This window comes from Drosophila mojavensis, unplaced genomic scaffold, assembly GCF_018153725.1.
Source record: "Drosophila mojavensis isolate 15081-1352.22 unplaced genomic scaffold, ASM1815372v1 contig_49, whole genome shotgun sequence".
Lineage (NCBI taxonomy): Eukaryota > Metazoa > Arthropoda > Insecta > Diptera > Drosophilidae > Drosophila > Drosophila mojavensis.
In genome coordinates, this window is record NW_025318872.1 from 3,037,792 (window position 1) to 3,058,002 (window position 20,211).

A 20,211-nucleotide genomic window follows, 5' to 3' on the forward strand; every position below is an offset into this window, starting at 1 on the left:
CATTCATCACGAGTGTAGTATAAAAATTCATGGTCCGATTTGAATTTACTTTCAACGAAAGCTGTTTGGCAGCCACCCCCGCTCAAATGTTAACTTGTTTTGTTGTTGTTTTGAATCGAACCGTTCGGTGTGGCCCGTTCGGCCAGCCGTCTCGAGCTCTTCGAGCAGGTTGGCAGCATGCTCGTCAGTCAACAAACGAGTCTCGACGCGCGCGGTTCATGAATCGCTTGCTCACAACTTGGCTAAAACCGAGCTGACAGCCAAAACTTGGTTCTCAATGTTTATTTGCTGCGCTGTATTGAGAAGTGTTCAAAATAATTCTATAAAAATTAAAAACAAGTTGTTTAGCAGTTAACAAAAAGAAAATAAATTACTGAAAATATCTGTGCGGAAAATAAATATATATGTAAATGTATTTGATGGGCCTACAGTGAGATCGAGTGTAAGCTTGCAGTGCAGTGCAGAGTGAAGTCGAAGTCGAAGTCGAAGACGAAGGCGGAGTGGAAGTGGAGTGCGCTCCACATCGTTTATAGAACGTGCAAAGCGCAAACAGTTCAACAAATTCATTTGCTATAGGCCCCGAAAACAACATGAATTTCAAGCTGTTGTTCAGCATGCTAATGGAGTTGTAAAAGAGAAAAGTACGTACAAATCAAATGAGATTTCCCTGACTGTGCAATACACTCGTCATACGGTACAATCTAAATGAATAGGAAAGTTTTGTTATGTTTATCTATCAATTTTTGATTCTATAGAACCAATAAACTCATTTTCAAATCGTAAACAGTGTGTACAAAATCTGTGGCAAACTGTGATAAGTCCCTGCTCAGTAGTAGAGCTTAACTCTAAGCAGATTTCATTTTCACTTGAGCCAAGAGGTGTTAAAATCTTGTGACAGCACACTTGAATGCATTTGCTGCATATCATATACATACACACATATATTTATGTATGATATATACTCGAATTCGAAGGTTCATTCATGGATGCTAATTAATCGATTAAGTATTAGCTACTATGTTATATGTGCTATGTTATAAGTGGGTCACAAAATAATTAGCTACAAAACTGAATGAATTCGATTTGTTTGCCAGATGCATTTTACGAGCAACAGCTGGCAAGTGTTACTCTGCTTCTTCTTCTAGTTTTTCTTCTTCTTCTTCCTCTTCTTCTGTGTGCATTTTTATATAGTTTTTGCAATTTTCAGCACTTAAGGTAAACACTTGAATGTTTACGACTTTAGATTGTTTTTGCATTCTAAAGATCTAAAATTTCGACTTGATTTATGTCGAGGGATGCGAGGGGTGTCTTGGCATGCTCCGGAAAAAGTGTAGCGTGAGGAGATACGCTTTGAATATTCAAGATGCATAAAAAATAATGCCTGCAACTTAATGAACTGAATTATTGGCCGACTGACCAATTGACTAATTAGGCTAAACCAACTGAATTTGCATAAGAACAAATTTGTTTGAAAAACTTACTTTAAAACTTCTTATGCTATTAGTTTGTTAAAGACTTGGAAAACTGGAAAACAACTGTACAAATACTAATAGTTCGAATGTACAGTTCGAAGTATTCAAAACCTTGATGAGAAGTTTTAAGGAATACTTCCAATATATTTTTCCTCCAATCCTACGTTCGATAAGCCCTTTCGTATTGATTCCATTGTATGTGATTCTTCGCTTCTATTTCATTCAACGAGTCCTGCTGACTTTGTTATGTGGCATTTCGATTTTCTCTGCTGCTGCCAAAGTCAATTTTCTCCTTGCTGCATTCGTGAAATAGCACAGATTTGTAATTTGTGTTTATAATTAAAAAGTTTACTTACGTTAAAGTGTGCTGGCCGCAAATGCAACAAGCTCGTTTGCTAACAACAGTTCTCTCACATCAGTCAAAAATAGTTATTACCCACAGTGGGGCCATAAAGTTGACTACTTTATGGAGGAAGCATAGCAGCTCGGAGGCGTTGGCTGCACAGTAAACAAAAATTCGGATTTGTGGGAACAAAATAATAAAAAATATGTGAGCGATAAAAGCGAATGTTTAACTATCGTTTACATTTAAGGACTCTCAAAAAGTGTGCTAAAAAGCAGATAAATCTGCAAATATAAAAACTTTCTGAAATTGTCTCTAGCTTTTGCTTTCGTGCTTCGAGAGACAGTAGGTAACATAGGAGTTCCTTTACAATATTGAAGGATCAAATAATTTAGAATGAATTTTAATTTATAACAGATTTTAGTTAATTTTATTTACTGCAGTTTCTAAAGCTTAAAATTATTTATTTTAGAGTCGTAAAATTTGTTTACAATATGCATTTTATTTTATTTTCATTTTTATTTATTTCCAAATTTTACAAATAATAATTTCCTTTTAATATCAATAATAATATAATTAATATAATTCGAAATACAATTTGAATTTTTATACTCATTTTATCTGATCAAATTTCTATAGTTTAAATTAATTTATTTTAAAAAGAGAATTTGGTTATATCAAATATTTTAACAAAACAAAATGTTCATTTACTATATTGGTAAATTAAGAAATTATCAAAAGAAGAAATATGAAATTATTTGTATTAACAGCATTGATTATTAGGAGTATTTTCAAATTAAAATTGTTTTTATATAATAATCCAATATTTTCATTTTTTTCTAACTCTCAAATGTTTAATTAAATTGTTTTCTGTTTGGCTTATTTAATATTTATTGTTATTCAAAAAATGAAATGTTTATTCAATATAGTTCATTCTCGATTTCTATTGAAGTTAGGATGTGTACACAAATTGTTTACAGTGCATTTGTAGTTGGTTGAATTATTTATGCAACCACTGCACATTTCACACCTCTGGCCGTCTAATGCGCTCTGCGGTCAGGTTGTCAACGGTGCACCGTTCAAATTAGCCATGCAATTTGTACTTAACAATTTGCCACATTGCTGCAACAGTTGCAAGAGTTGCAGCGGTCCAGGCGGAACGCTTCTAGCCAGACTCTGGTGTGTGTGCAGAGGCGTTTTGCACGTCCGGGGCTAATAATAAAATGTACAAGGACTTAAACCCACAACAAGCATAGGCAGACCCAGACCCAGACCCAGACCCAGACTCAGACCCAGACGCAGGCCCAGACTCTGATGCAGATGCAGATGCAGACGCAGCTGAAGACAAGCGACAAGTTTATCACTTGTTAAGCCAGAGTTGCAGACACGCAGCCAAAAGCCGAGCCACGCGCGAGGCATTGGCCAAAGCCCAGGCTACGTCTTGGATGCAGTCCGACATGCTGGCAGGCAGGCACAGATGGGTGAGGCAGATAGTGCTGACAGCACTGCCACAATTTGCATGGCAGCAGAGTTCAAATCGAGCCACACAACCATCAGCAGCAGCAGCAGCAGCAGCAGCAGCGGCTTCCAACGTTAACCCTTTAAGGCCCACTGTGCTGCCAGCTGGCATAGAATCCAAATGGAGAAGCGCTGCGAAGAACATGCCGGCTGAATGGGCGCCCACACACGTCGACTGTTAAATAATGTCAGTCAATTGTTGGCGTGACAAAGAAGCCAGACTGAGAGTGTGACAGATGTGCTGTGCAGGAGATACCCTGTAAACCAGAATAATGCCCTGTAACGGGGCAAATACTTTAGTAAGAAGTAGATACAAAACATACTCCACCTAAAGCACCCTGTAGAGACAAATCTGGAACTGGGACTACGCTGGAAGCACTGTTGGCACGGGCCAGGAAACAAATGTCAGACTGATTGTCAACAAACAAAATATTACGTATACGCAGCGTGATGTGCATCGACACAAGAGAGTTCGATTTGCTTTTGCTTTCGCTTCCGCATCATTTCAACTTGCTGTCTGCTCAATTGTCTTCGATTTCGCGGTGGCTCATTCAATTTCAATATGTTGCCTCAGCTGCTGCTGCTGCTGCTGCTGCGACAGCTGCTGGCAGCTTTAAACGTCATTTCATTCGTTTTACATTTTATGACTTTAATGGCTGATGACAATTTCAATTACATAAGTGCCACTGCAGGCACAGCTGCTGCCTCCTCCCCTTTGGGTATTTTTCAGTTTGCTGCTGAAAATTTTATTTATTTTTTTTTTTTTTTTTTTTACAGAACTCAGCTAATTGACTCAATCTGAACTCAATGTCAGGCAAGCTTCTGCCCTAATGAAGTTAGCCTGGAAATTACCTCCGTATCAGGATTTAAATGGGGATTAGTTGGGGAAATTATCTGTTGATTATGTGCGCAAGCAGAGGCAGGTGCTCGATAGAGTTAATAATTGATTGATTAATCGATGAAGTAATAAATTTTATAGGTCGCCAGCCAATCATGTCGAGTGCTCGCATACCCCTCCCAGCAGCTTACTTACAGGGCATTCAAGCAATTACTTACGCTGCCGCATGGTCTTCCCCAGTGTTTCCACATAATCGCCTTCCCCAACTTAACACTGATATCTGGGAGCCAACAGCTACCAGCTTCGTACCTCGTGAATTATGTATTTAGTTGTGCAAACAAATCAGCCATCACTCTATTGCCTCCCTCCGAATAATATGGGGCGATGTCTATCGGCTGTAATCAACATGTGTGTTACGAAATGCCCGGCATCAGCTAATTGGCAGCAAAGGTCGCAAGGCAGCAAAAAGCAAGTAGAATGAAGTAGATGCTGCGTGCATCAATTTATTGCTCTAATTAGCTAGGGCCCGGGGCTAAGATATAAAATTCAGCGGCGAAACAGTAATTAACATTATTAAAGCACAGCGAATTGTGGAATACGTACAACCCGCTGACACACCTTGCCCACCTGCTGGGAACTTTGATTTGCAGAAAGTATCTGCCAGACTCAAATGCAAAAAGCTCTGCTTTTAACGTTACTTTAATTAGCAAGACAAACAGCCAACCCCCGCTTGCCACCCTGTCGAATAAAAACAACTGTCGCCCTTCGCACCGCTGGACATTAGAATCAGCAGCAAATAGAAAAGAGTGGATCGACCATCAGATACTCTGTATACTTCCATATCATTGTAGTTTTGAAAGTGCTAAGACTGATACCCTCTGATTACTCTCTCGTACCTATTTAAATAATTCCAATACAAACCCCATACATTTACATATTTGTCTTCTTGGCTGCGTATAGCGGATATACGATGTTTGACCGAATATATATTGATTTATAAAATTTTACAATACACAATTTTACAATATACTCCATATTACATTTTTTTTTTTTTTTTAAATACAGGGTATTCTTGGCTGTACTCGTCTTTTATGGGATGACAGATTGAATCTCTAAATTTAAATTTATTATTTGATACTTAACAAATTCATATTAATGTCGGAATCTTTATAATCTAATTAATATAAACCCAATTTTAAATATTTGTACAAAGTTACAGGGTATTCCTGGCTGCGTGTTAATAATATTTTAAAGATTATGGACAGAACATGCTTTTATTAATTCATCTTTTACTGAATTTATAATTTCAATTTATGCTCAGAAACATTGAAACATATTTGTATAATCGAATATACCCGATATGACGCATTTAAATATTACAGGGTATTCTTAGCTGTAAAGAACTGTTATGGAATGGCAGACTGATTATTTTCTTTCGAATCTACCCACTTGTATCTCCATATCTAATTGATGTATACCCAATTTGGAATATTTGTCGATGGTTACAGGGTATTCTTGGCTGTATTTGACAGCCGCAACGCCAAAAAAAAAAGTTTACGAAATTTTAAAAATAAATTCCAAGACTGCAAATTTAATTAAAATTTTTATTGCTAGGCATTTTTAAAAGGATCAAAGTACATGGATCAAAAACCATTCAATCGATAACATAAGGAAAATATTCATTTTCGCTTCCTCAGGCATATGCTGCGTATGCGTAATTTTTGCACTAGACAGCAGCCTTTGTGTGTGGGTTTGAGTGTGTGCGTTTCATTTGAACAAAATATTTTGAGCAGCTGCTAATTGAATCCGCTTCGCTTGAAGCGACCTCAGGGCAACATCTGCCCCATCTGAAAAACTCTTTGCCTCTGCCCTGGCCTGCCCTGGCCCAAGGACCCTCTGCTGCTGACATCCTCTGGCTGAGCCTTTTTGCACGTGTCAGGCAAATTGATAAGCCATAAATTTTCGTTATGGCCGAAGCAACAGTTGTGCCGCATCAAGCCACATAAAAGGGCTGGCCATTCAACCGCCCAGCCTTGCCCACCCTCTCTCCCTCTGCTTGTCTGCTGCCAACCTGCTCAAACTCCCCCTCCTCTCTCTGTCTCTCTTCTCCATATCTCTGTTGTATCTGTATCTGCAACTCAAACAAAGTAGCCGAAAGTTGTCTGCTTGTACAATTCCTTGTTATGCTTCATTAATTTAATTTGGTTTCCACTTCGTTCTCCTACTTTGTTTTTCGTTTTGCTCTGCTTCGGCAAACAAAAGAACTTTTGGACACGCTTATGCTAATCCGAGGCTTTTGCATTTTTCATAAGTCCCGAGCTCTCTGCTGGCAACTAACAGAAACGTTTGCGTTGGCTTAGAGACAGCGAAATGTTCACGCAATAGAAGGATGATCTATTTTATTGAAAACTAAATATTGTGAATTTGATAAAAGGTTTATAAGTGGCCGAAAAGGAGAAGGGATTCAAAAAGCTTTCGATTACAATTTATTATGAAAGGTTACAAAGAATTGGCAAAATGCAACAATTATATAATTACATATTTCAGTTTTTAAGTTATTTATAAAGCATTCAGATGTCTTTATTGGGGCCAAAAATTTGACCTTTCGTGAACCCATTGATAATGCGTGTATAATGTATATGCTAAAGTGTTTCTAGCAGTCAGAAGGCGCGGCAGAACCATAATGTATATTGTATATTCCTGATCAGGGCGAGGTGTTGAGTCGATGCCCTGTTCGTATGATCTGTCCGTCCGTTCGTTCGTGGTTAATATAATAATATATTAATATGTATAATATATAATTGGATGCCATTATCACATTCTTCATCTACAAGAGAATTTAAAAAAAAAAAAAAAATTTCTATTATAAAGCCTATATTGCAGTCCTGGTATTTGTCGCAGCTTGTGCGAAGAATCATAGGAATATCTGATCTTCGAAATGTTCAGGGGATCCCGTAGCTGTGCAATCTTGACTAGAGCTGTTTTTCTTCTATTTTATCTACATAGTGATACAATATTGTCGTTTAAATAAAGGCTATTAGAAGTACAGTAGAATCCGATTATTACGATGCTCAAGGGACCGTTGGACGCTATAATCATGTAAATTTGCTCAGGTTTGTCTGGGCCCCTGTATTTTCGTCGCAATAACCGTACGGACGCTATAAGCGGAGTCGAATCCTGATGTATTTTTTCATTATTTAAATATTGGCTCACCACATTTAAAGTTTGTTAAGAATTAATTTCAAAGAACTGTCATATACCGCTTATAATCCAAGGAAAAATAACGCAAAGCATTGGCTAATGGATCGTTTGCGGGGCTATTAGCAAATCTGCTTCTGTTGCATTTAAGTAGTGCGGCATTATGTTAGCTTCTTAAGTACTTTCGCTTCGGCTCAGCACCTACTGAGCCTGCCATTGACAGCAACAGCCATTGCACTTGCTGGCAAAAGTAAATGAAATGTGTTGGGTTAAACGACGATGTCAAAGAAAACAAACATTGCGCACGTTGCGCTGAGCTGCTTAAAAATTTATCGAATGTACGCCAGTGAAAGAGTATTTATGCACACATACACACACATTCACATACAGAACTTTATTGACATAGGGCCGTGAGGTCAGCCAAAGTTCTCATAGCCGAAGCAGAAGTCACGCTTTGATTGCCGCCTGTCTGTGCCTCGACTGGCTGACTATTTGTGACTGCCTGCTCGGCGGGCATTGAAGATGTTGAGACTACCAAGCGATCTATCAATTTCGTTACTCAGCTAAGCCACCTGACAGCTAGCAGCGGAATAAATATGCGACTGGCAGATACTCTATAAAGTAATGTGAGAGTAGAGCTACAAGTGAACGGAGATATATATTATGTTTCTTATCAGAATGCTAGTTAGAAGAACTATATTGTACTTGTGATGTATGCAATGATAGACTTTGATTGACTACTGATTGATTCACTGGGTGACTGATTAACTGAACGATTGCTTGAATTAGATAGGAATAAGTGTTTGTTTGACTGACTGCTTATTTGGTAATATTTGATTGACTCAGTCATTGATTGATTGACGACTGATTTACCTGACAATCTCATAGCTATGCGTTGATCATTCAATTAATTGGTAAGTCATACAAACTATAATTTCTTCGTTAAATGACTAACTTGATTGATAGACTGACTGAATAAATTATACAGTTAATTTATTTGTTGTTAGTTAATGTATATAAAAGATCTAAATTTGTTCTGGAATTCTCTAGAATAATATTTTTTGCTGAGCATTCTCTGCAGTTTGTCGATCTTTTCAGCATAGTCCATCGACTCTGTCAAGCGCCAATCATTCTTTGCAGAGTGCTTTGGCAACTCGTGAGCGAGCGCTAACAAAGTGGAGTGCCTGCACTTGCAGTTCATTTGGCCAAAAGATGCTATTGCTGCCGCTGTTGCTGCTGCCGCTGTTGATGCTGATGCTTGTTGGCAACGTCCAAACAATTACCCAGCAAGTACAGCAACAGCAACAGCAATAGCAATAGCAACAGTCAAAACTCAAATACAAAACATAGCTGGACTCTATTTTTGTCGGTTGTTATTGTCGTTGTTGCTGTTGTATTTGTAGTTGTTGGCCAAGAACCTTTCTCCCAATGCCCATTTGGCAGATAAAAGTGCAGTCGTGCCCGGTGCCGCTCACACGTCTCGTTTAAGCCCTGGGACTGTCTGAATTACCAACTTGCAACTGGCAACTGGTATCTGGTATCTGGCAATGGGTCTGGGACTGGAACTGGGCATGGGCATGGGCTTGGGCACTCTAGCGGAACTTTGTGTCGCATTATGCCGTGTTGGTTGTCGTGGCTACATGGCCTACACATGTTGTTAACAATTGCTTTTTCAGCATTTGTCTCGTTTTATTTTTTTTGTGTATATGCTCATGCATAAATACAAAACGTACACTGGAAGAAAGTGCAACTCATTACTAGAGACAAAAATAAATTAAATTTTTTTAAATAAATGAATAAAAATATTGTTACAAGAAATTTTAATTGAGTTTGTTTTATATCGAATTAAATTTATATCAAAAAAGATAAATATAAATAAATCCATTTAAATGATCAATATTACACTGAAATAAATCGTAATGTACATAGTAGAATAATTTATGAGTACATATGTATAGAGGTTATAATTGTCTATTCGTTTCTCTCAGTGCATCGGATGCAGTGGGTTCAGCTCAATGTTCTATATGGCAATGGCTCTCATTATGTTTTGTTTGCGCTTGGCTGCAGTTGCATCCACCCCCTGCTGCCCCTGCCACACCTGCTGTGCCACTACGCAGCAGGCAACCCCTTCTGCAGCTGCTGCTGCTGCTGCTGGTGGTTTTAATTATTTGTATGTCTTTTGTGCTTTTTATCAATAATGGATATGTTTCAATTGGCTTTTACATGTTTAATTTTTAATAGATATAAATTGCGCCCCACAATGCATTACACATGCTGGTAATTCCCCATCGAATTACAGGGAATTTACAGTATGCTCAAGTAATTGACTAGATTAAACGGATTATATTGAAAACTCCATGACTGCCGTTTGCTTCTACAAATATATTTTATGCAGCTAACTAAGTGCTTTTTGCAAGTTATGCAGGAGTTCATTGCGGACTCGAGTTTGTTGTTGTTGTTGAGCTCTTGTAACTAATCCACGCCTGATTAAGTTGGGCCTAATATTAACCCACAAAAGTGGGGCATAGAGCAAAGTTCGTCCAGCTCTTCTCATCGAACTTTTTCAAGGATGCGCAGCCAACATCAACTAGACAAAGTTTGAGCCGCGTCATGAAAGCACTCAAAAAGTGCGAGGGGTTCCACGGCAGTTGAGCAGTTGGACGACGCTGCAGCTACACATATACAAGTAAACGTATGCATATATATATGTATATAAATATCTCCATTCCTGTCTGCCTCCTTGCCTTTTTTCTATGCTAAGGTAATTTGAGAGCTGACATTATAACTATTATTTCGAGCGAGGTCGCATGCCTCGGGCAATTAAATGTCAAAGATTGCATTAGCCGTGCTCATTAAAGTAATCCAAATTTTCATTTATTAATTACAGCTAAAAGGCAACAAAAATTATCTTAGACAACTATCAAGTTCAAGGCCGCCACATATGCACACACGCACACACTTACACTCGCGTCTATCTTATTTGGCAATGTTATAAAATAAAGAGCTTTGTTATGGTTAATAAAATCTATTATAATTTACCGGACTTAGTGCGGGCAAGTTTAATATTTTGTTGAAGCTTAACATATTATTTAATATATTAATTTTCTAATGATAACTGCGGGTTGAGTGGCCAATGGTTAATGGTGATTCAGTTTTATCAGAGTCTTTGGCATTACACATTAAACCGTCAATGCATCAGTCAGTTCTTTGCTGTTTAATAAAAATATACATTGATTATCAATCCTGCATCAATTTATCTGCCAGTCAATTGCCAAGTTTGTAAATACCTATCCTATGTATATGGATTGCTGAATATTTACTTTATATTTAGCTTAATTTCATCTGTACTTTAACTTCCAATCAATCAATCTATTATTCTGACAGTCAATCAGACTCTCAATCAGTTTGAAAAGTTTTCTAAGAACAACCTATTTGGATTTGCAAAATATTTACCATTCTTACTCGCTTTTATATGAATGTTAGTCCTCAATCAGTTAATCAAATAATCAGTTGGTCAATCAGTGTGTCAATCAGACTGACAGAACTGGTGTGGTTCACCAGATAACGTTCCATCTTAATTGCTTTCTGTGTGTCGATTCTCAATCAGTCTATTAGTTTCTCAGTCATTCAATCAATATGACTGAAGTGTTTTGTGAAGAGAAATCTATTTAGATTGACTTTATACTTACGTGCCTATCAATCTTCCTCTTATCTCGATGATCTGCAATCAGTCAATCAATTTCTCAATCAATCTGTCGGAAACTTTTTATGAACTAAAGACTATTTATTTGGCTATATAGTATATTCTGATCGTTTTATCTCCCAAGCTATCTATATTGTTCTTTTCTAAACGCTGATATTCTATCAGTCATTCAGTCAACCAATCAATCTAATGGTAAAGCTCTAGATTGTCTGTATTACTTAATGTTCTATATATTCCGCTTTTATCTGCACGTAGTTCAACAATCAATCAATATATAAGTCAGGTAGGTCGATCTGGTAGTTTCTTTTCAAGCTACGTGGCCTTGACTATGGCCTACCTGAAGAGCTGTAAATGCTAATGCCCACAGTAAACATTATAAAACTTTAACGTGGTTTTTCATGGCTAAACTGAAAAGCTCGAAAATAAAATAACTTGATCGTATGACGGCGGGGGCGGTTATCTAAATGGGGGTGCGGGGCGCTCCAGACGAAAAAAAAAAACAACAGCAACAACAAAACTGAGAGACAGACAATCATAAATTGATGAATGAAACGTGGCCGGTGGCAGGTGCCATCCTCTGCTGGTGTGTGGCATAAAAACCTGCCCAGCTTTTATTTGGGTTAATCAAATTTGCCGCTGCCTCTGTCTCTGCCTCTGCCGCTGGCTCTGTCATTGTGGTCGTTATCTTTAGCGTCATAAAACTCATGTCATGCCCATGTCGAGGGGAGGGGCGCACTGAGCCCAGACCATTAGCCAGGCACTCAGGCACTCAGGCGGGCCGGCAGCCACCTGTGTACGCTTCTGCCTTGTATCTTGTATCTTATGGATACATTTCACATGTGTCGCGCGTAATGCTCATTAAGAGCTGGAGCTAAGCAGCGCTCGCTGTTGGCCATGCCGCTCTAACAGTAACTGTATTGTGCATCTGTCTCTCTCTCCCTCTCTCTTTGTCTCTGTCTGTGGGTGTGTGGGTATCTGTATCTGTAAGGTACGCATTTCATGTTAATTACATGTCGCCGCCATGTCAGCTTCGTAATTATTTTGACAGCGCATTTTCTGTTGTTTCAGCATTTGTGAATCAACAAAGGCAACACAGTTACATTCGCCAGATTTGCGTTGATATTTTTGCATAATGATGTGTGTCGATCCTGTTGCAGCAACGCGGCGCTCCCCCCTCCTCTGCCTGTCAGTTAGGCCTTCAGACAGTTCAGTTAGACTTTCAGTCAGTCAACGGCAACGTTTTGTTTAATGAGCTTTTTACGAGCGTCGCGCACTGCGATATGAGCTACTGTGACATGAGCCAGCTATTGAGCTAAAAGCGAGCTGTGTCCTCCATGCCCCTCCACATCCGCATCCACGTCCATGTCCTCGCTTATCGCAACGAAAAACAGTTAGTGCGCAAAGGCCCGGCGGCAATGTCTTACTGGCTGAGAGGCAATTACAATTGATTTTATGATAAGTAAACAAGCGAATGGAAAACTACACTGGGGCGTGGGAGCTACCATTGAAAAGCTGTCGGATCACATTAAGAACTGTAAATGAATCGCACGAAGTGAAAAGAAATTAAATTAAATGATCAGTATAAGATCTGTAAATGAATCTAAAGAACAGAAATGAAATTAATAAAATGTTAGAACTGATTGAGAATTCTAAAAGAGATGTCATAGGTTAACCTTAATTAGCAAAGTATTCAATCGAAAAGCTGTGAGATCTGAAAAAGAACTAGAAGAAAATAGCTAAAAGAAGTGATGCTAAAATCGACAAATTAAGAATTGTAAAAGTAGAATAAATGCTATAAGTGAACTTTTATGATATTAGAGAATTATAAAAAACAAGTAAGAAGGCTCCAGTCGAGACTGCACGACTAGGAGATACCCTGAACCCTCCAAGCTGATATTCCAATCATTCTGGACTTCTTTTATGCACACATACATACAACTGCACGCGCTCTGCTAACTGCGCAGTAAGCAATTGGGGGCGTGGTATCCAAAATCTGTAAATTACAAAATCTTTGTATCGATTAACTCTATATACAACGCAAATTTGAAGACTCCAGGTCTAAAAGTGTTCAAATTAGGCTAAAAAAACAAAATAAATTTTTCGATTATTCTCGATAAAAAAGTTATCGGATGATTTATCGAAAAAATAAAGCAAACTCGTAGTGCGTATGGTACACACGAGTATGCATGCCAAATTTCAGCTCTCTAACTCTTATATCTTCTGAGATCCTTTTGCTCATACGGACGGACGGACGGACGGACGGACAGACGGACATGGCTTTATCGACTCAGCTCATCGTCCTGATCATGAATATATATACTTTATGGGGTCTGCGATGATTCTTTCTGACTGATACATACTTTTCACAAAACCATTATACCCTGATTTCCCATTTTCAATGGGTTCAGGGTATAAAAATGAATTAAGAGAAGTGAAAAGATGTGATGATAGAGAATTATAAAGGAGAAAGCAAAATTAAGTAAGCAACTGAGTAAGAACTCCAAATGTATTAATAGGAGTGAGAACTGAATATAAGTGTTTTCAGAACTGTTTAAGATTTAACAGACCTTATCAAAAGTAATAGTCTAATTAATTAATATTTAATTACTACATTAAATTTAATTTAATTACTAAATTTGATATATACAATTGCACTAAATAAACTCGCGTCGTATATCAATAATATGGTCTTTTCATAAACATTTTGAGCAACTCTCGCTGTGAACTTATTTCCTTACTTCCATATATAGTGCTGCCTGCAGCGCTTCAATGAAACAATTGCATCGATTTCGAGGTTTCCGCTCCGAATTGGGTTCAGCTGGCGATCCGGTTGACCGCTGAACTGGTATGCCCGGAGTAAGAACCGAACAGAACAGCAACAGCTCCGGGTAGTGCGAATGCTGACGATGACAGCTGAAGCTGAGCTGAGGCTGATGTTGATGTCAATGTTGATGCTGATGTTGGCCATGTTTGATTGACTGTTCGACTAACTTTCCATGCGATATAGCGGACCCTCTTCCCATTCAACGGTTGCGACGTCTGCAGCTGTTGAAATACATTTTCGCTTTCGGCAGATGAGTTTGGTTAACAGTTGCTTCGTTTTGCCGGTTTGCAATGCGCCGCATAAATACATAAAGCGAGTCGAGTTATTCGAATATTTGTAAACGATTTGCATAAGCAAAGGCAACAATTCAGGAATACGAGCTATCGAAGCGTACACTTGAAGAAAAAACTAGTGCATTCTAGTATGACAGAAATTCAGATTTTAATTCTAAATTTGCATACTCTGAATAAGAATCAGACCGAAGTCAGAGGCTTAACTTAAATATCTCGACAATATTTCTTTTCGTATTTTATTTTAGAGTAGTTTCTTTTTCTGAGACTGCACCTGTCAGATACTTTCTGCATTTGTATCTATGCATGGCTCTGCACAGTAGTAGATAGCTGTCTGTCTGCCGAGTCGTATGCCTTACTCTGTGTGTCATTGTACTTTGAGGTTGTTGGCATCGCGCGGAGCTGTTATGATTGCTCTTAACGCTTCGCTAAGTCTTACATATCAATGCTATCATAACCAGGCAGCAATGGATATGCTTGCAGTTGCAGACATCGATACAGCTTACAGCGCAAAGAAAAAGATAAACATATACCTATATTGCGAGCTACATAGATGCATATGAAATGCAGATATTAGTGTACATGGAGATATATTCAAAATGAAAATGAATATTTTGCAATATAGCAATAGGGAAAGATATTGCGACATCTGTGAAACTATGAAAATAAATAAATAAATAAGTAATAAAAAAAAAAAAAAAAAAAAAAAAAAATTAAGCAAAACTTAAAAAATAATTTAAACTTAAAGTCCTTTTATTCTATCTTTGAATAAATTATTATTATTATTTATTTTTTTTTTTTTTTAATTATTTCCTTTAAATTAACAACACTTTGATACGAGTTCTAAAATTTAATAACTCGAGCTTCTATTTGCTTGAGTTTTTGTATTGAGAATATGTTAAATTTGTATATAAGAAACAAGTAAGAAGGCTCCAGTCGAGACTGCTCGACTAGGAGATACCCTGAACCCTCCAAGCTGATATTCTAATCAGTCTGGACTTCTTTTATGCACACATACATACACATGCACTTATAAGCACGCGCTCTGCTGACTGCGCAGTTAGCAGCGACTGCGCTTGGGCTGCGCTGCAATGTGGGCAATATTATGAGCATTTATTTGTTGAATAATTTCTTTTGTAGACAGCGTAATCATATGGTTAAAATATGTGTACATTCCAAAGCACAAGTCTCTAGTACTTGAAATTTTTTTACAAATTGGGGGAGAAGGGGGCGTGGTATCCAAAATCTGTAAAGTACAAAATCTTTGTATCCACTAACTTTATATACAACCCAAATTTGAAGTCTCCAGGTCTAAAAGTGTTCAAACTAGGCTGAAAAAACCAAGTCGATTTTTCGATTATTCTCGATAAAAAAGTTATCGGATGAGTTATCGAAAAAATAAAGCAAACTTGTACTGCCTATGGTATACACGAGTATGCATACCAAATTTCAGCTCTCTAGCTCTTATATCTTCTGAGATTCTTTTGCTCATACGGACGGACGGACGGACGGACGGACGGACAGACGGACAGGGCTATATCGACTCAGCTCGTCGTCCTGATCAAGAATATATATACTTTATGGGGTCTGCGATGATTCCTTCTGCCTGTTACATACTTTTCACAAAACCATTATACCCTGATTTCCCATTTTCAATGGGTTCAGGGTATAAAAAGGGACAAATTTAATTGATAAATACATATATGTATATACTTGCATAGAAATGTAAAATGTGCTATTAAATTAAATAAGTTACACTATTTAATATATATTACTTTTCACTTAATGAATACTCTTAGGTCCATAACAAATTAAATTTAGAGTAAGTATGTTAACTACTGTAATTAAATTTACTACATATTTTACAATTCATAAAATAAGTTAAGAGTAATACATATGTATTAAAAATATATCCATTGAACTTACTGACATATTTTATATTTCAATTTAATATTTATACTAATAAACAATTATCGAGAACTGATGAAGTAAGCAGTTCGCCAGTGCATCTCTCTGTCTCCCTCTCTCTCTCCCTCTCTCTTTCTCGTTCTCCCTCTGTCACTGTCTCTATGTGCCTCTATGTCTCCCATTGCTTAAACTCTTTGTCCACACCTCGCTCACGTAATATTACTCTTCAATTTATATGTGCTTCACTTGCAGAGCTCGCGCTAGTTGCATTTCCACATTAAATATGAAAAATCAATTTCAGATTGCAAGCAACATCTAACCGCAGAATCATCGCTTCATACCACACACACACACTCACACACAGAGAGATGCCCGCTTAAGGGACCAACAGATGGCAGTTAACATATTCAGGCCACTTTCAGATTGCAATTGCACTGCAGCAACCCTCGCCACATAACAGTTTAATGTCGGTGGGCAATACTTACGTACTTGCATACATACATATACCTACACATACATGCTGAATAAATGCATATGCAGAGCGATTCGAAGGCAGGAGCAAATGCTAATGCTCGGTTCGGTACGACCCGCTCAATTCGCATGACTATATTAGCGCTGAGGGAAGCATCGGCGAGTTTTTTCTTTCTGCCGGACTTGGTCGGGAGCATTTGCATAAAATATTGTTGCGGTTCTCGCACAAGCTGACTGACTGACTGACGGACTGATTGATGATTACTTTCGGATAAATGAGCTAGCAATACTTTGAAGAGTTCACAGCGAAAACAGCTTGCCTGAGCATCAATATCAACGAGAAGCCACAATTTGTATCTAATTTAAATTTAATTTACTTTCAACTAACTAAAACTTCCTCTTTATTCTAGCAGTCTCACTCTGCTTGTGAATTTTCTATAGGGTATATTAGCAAACTTAGTTATTATTCAAGTTTTTTTTATTCAACATTTCCCATTTTCCATTTCTCAATTTCTTATCCAGTCATGTTTACCTTTCTCTATTGACTTTCCAATTCTCAGTCAGATCTGTTGGCCGATGCAGATTTTCTTAAGTTTCTATAGGGTATATTTGTTGGCTCACTTTGGTATTTATGACCCTTTTTTGTTAGCCTTTCGCAGGCATTTTTAATGGGTTTTATTTTAGCACCGGGGCCAAAGACGAAGTCAAATGCTGAAAGTTGGCGGCAAATTAATGAAGTTTTCTCTGGCATTTGATTAAAACTTTGCTCTTAGCTGCATATGGATTTTTATTTTTATTTTTTAATTTTATTTTCTTCCATGCATTGTACACTCTGGGTGGGTGCATAAATGGAGGCGTGGCATTCATGGCAAAGACAATCGCTAAAGTTAGCCGCAAAACTTTTTGCCCGTTACATTTTCATTTCCATTTTCATTTGCATTTCTCTCTCTCTCTCTCTCTTTCTCACTCTATCTATCTCTATTTCTCGCGCTGCTGCTAACGTCTATTACAATAAAATCTTTTGGTTACATTTTGTGCTCGGCTCACTCCATTTCATGCGCTGGCATCAAACACAGATTTGACCCAGTTATAAAGCCCAGATCACGATTCTTGTATTTTACTTTTTTACCTAGCCCCCAGCTTTGGGCTCTTATTTTATTTTGTTGACTCCGTTTGCGGCTCTTTTAATTGTCTTTGCATGACTCTGCTCTGCCCTGTGCGAGAGGAGTATTTTTCTGGCTTGAAAGCAACCAGATGAACAGCCGGATGAGCAGCCAACGGCTGAATTTATTTAAATTGTTATGTTTGTTTATAATTTATTTAAAGTCATCCAGACAGCTGTTCAGCTGTTTTTTTTTTCGTGGCTTCTTTTTTGCGTACGTCCATTGTTCAGCCGTAATACTTATTTACTTTCCATTGTTGTTCAAAGCGGGAGCTCACTGTGGGTATGTATATATGTGTGTATATTCAAGAGTCGAGTATTAGACCCGCAAAAGCTATCACGTGAGCTTCAAATAACTGTGGGAATTGAATAAAAAGTTGTACGTTAATTAATGACGGAGATTAAGGAATTTATATGAATGAACCTACCTCCACTTTGGACATCTCTGCTCTAAGCTTGTTCGTAGTTTTAATTTTAGTTGACCACGATAACAATAAAGTATTATAATATTCTTCAATACTCAATTGTCACGTTCCTCCGTATGAATGTGTAAACTGAAACTGGAGACTGTATATAAATATATATACATATGTATATGTATATACTTATACTTATAAGAAATGTTTACATTTTATGAGAGATATAGTTTCATAAATGCTTCGACATAATTAGCGCATTTCTTAGCCAAGCTGGCTTAACAGTTCTAATGCTTGGAAACAATAACTTTTTCTTTTCTTTTATAGCCCTTTGTATTAAATAAATAATTAAAATAAATATTTTATTCCAAGCTAAAACACTGCATTTCTCATTTAAAATAAAATGACTTCATCTTTTGAAAGTAATTGCGGCAGAAAAAGATTATTATCATTTTAAAATTAATTAGGCCCAATATTGTATTCATGCTTGTTTAAATAAATATCAGAGTTCACTTGAGATGATTATGGTCACATTTACGAAATTTTTACATTCTTCCACAAACGCATCAACAATGAAATTTCATCTTAATATGTTGGAGATTTCAATTATAACACAGCATGAACAAGAGACTCTAAACTCACTTTCCAGCATTACTGAAAACTAGCTACGCAAACTGAGATATTCTCATCCTAACTATTTATAGAGCAACAAAATTTCGTGTCAATAAACCACTAACCTTAAAGCAGATCACTGATAACATGGTCCACCGGTTAATAATCAAATATCGGTATTTTTAGAAGCTTTTCCCCTTTTATTTCTTATTTCCACATTCATTCACTAGCTGCAAGTCTGTCAAAATCAGAGTGCCATTATTAATTAATTATTATTATTTTAAATGAATATCTATAATAAAGTTTTGCCATGCCACTGATTTCCCATGGCCTATTTTGGTTTTGGCTGCCCGTGGGGTTTGGCCTGGGTTTGTTTGCCATTTGATTTGCAGTCGATAGTTGGGTTTCTATTCAATGTATAAATCCGATTCTGGTCGCTTTGACAGCACTTTTACCGTAATTGCAATAGCATTTACAGCTAATTCAGTTAATTCGCACTCGGGAAAAGCATTTTTCCTCGTTCATTTAACTCTTTTTTACCGTTTTTTCAATGCAACTGGCAACAAATCGTGTCAGGCAGGCTCTGGCTCAGGGCCCGGGCCAGTCGAGACGACGGCTTTTTAATTGACAGGCTGCATGAGAGGGCTACAAGAGAGAAAGAGAGGGAGAGAGCGAGAGAGAGTGAGAGCGAGAGCTGTGAAGCGTGGGAGGGCCCAGAGCTACAGCAACAGCAACAGCCATGGGCGATGGGAACTGGGGGAAAAAGGTCAGGCCAGGTAAAACTAAAGCTAGAAGGGAGAAAGGAGAAGCGCAAAAAATGACTGAAAGGTCTTTCAGTCAGCTGTGAGCTGGCTGCATTGGCTAACCGGCAGCTGGGCTGTTGCCTTTCTGAGGAGGCGGCACTGGACGGGACGATCGACTTGATTAAAGATTTCACACTTGATTAAACACTGACTGTAGTTGTTGTTGTTGCTATTGTTGTGTTGTTGCCACACAGCTCCAATTGCAAGTTTCAAGTTCGTTGCAGCAATTGATGAACGAAATTTAATTTTGTGTTTTGTTCGTTTTTCGGTTTTAATTTCCGAGGTTGGCAGCTGTGCGAGTTGCCTTTTTATGGCAGTCGCTTCATTGTCGACAATAGCATTCGCAAAAACAACAGCAACAGCAAGAGCAGCAACAACAACAAACAAAACAAAGGCAACAGTTAGTTTTTTGTGGAGCAAAACACGGTCAAACGAAGACGATTAATGCGCACAGCCAAGCAAATAAATGTGCAGTAAGGAGCGACATAAAAAAGGAAATGTGTGAGGCAAACACTGGCATTGGCTTTGACATTGACTTTGACATGAGGATAAATATAAAGTTGAGCACTCGGTTAGTGGGAAAATTTCGTTTGATAATTTCAATTTTAGCATTGAGTAATTAGAGAAAAACTCATAGCTGTAGCAGCTAGAAA

The 20,211-nt window shown here is 37.8% G+C and overlaps 1 protein-coding gene across 1 annotated transcript in view; it reads left to right on the top strand.

Moving 5' to 3' along the window:
* The first annotated feature begins 189 nt into the window (after positions 1–189).
* LOC6578010 overlaps positions 190–20,211 on the top strand; it is a 76,331-nt gene continuing 56,309 nt past the window's right edge. Inside the window, exon 1 of the mRNA XM_002003905.4 lies at positions 190–641. The gene's annotated coding sequence lies outside the window, so the exon portion shown is untranslated. The remainder of the gene's footprint in view (positions 642–20,211) is intronic.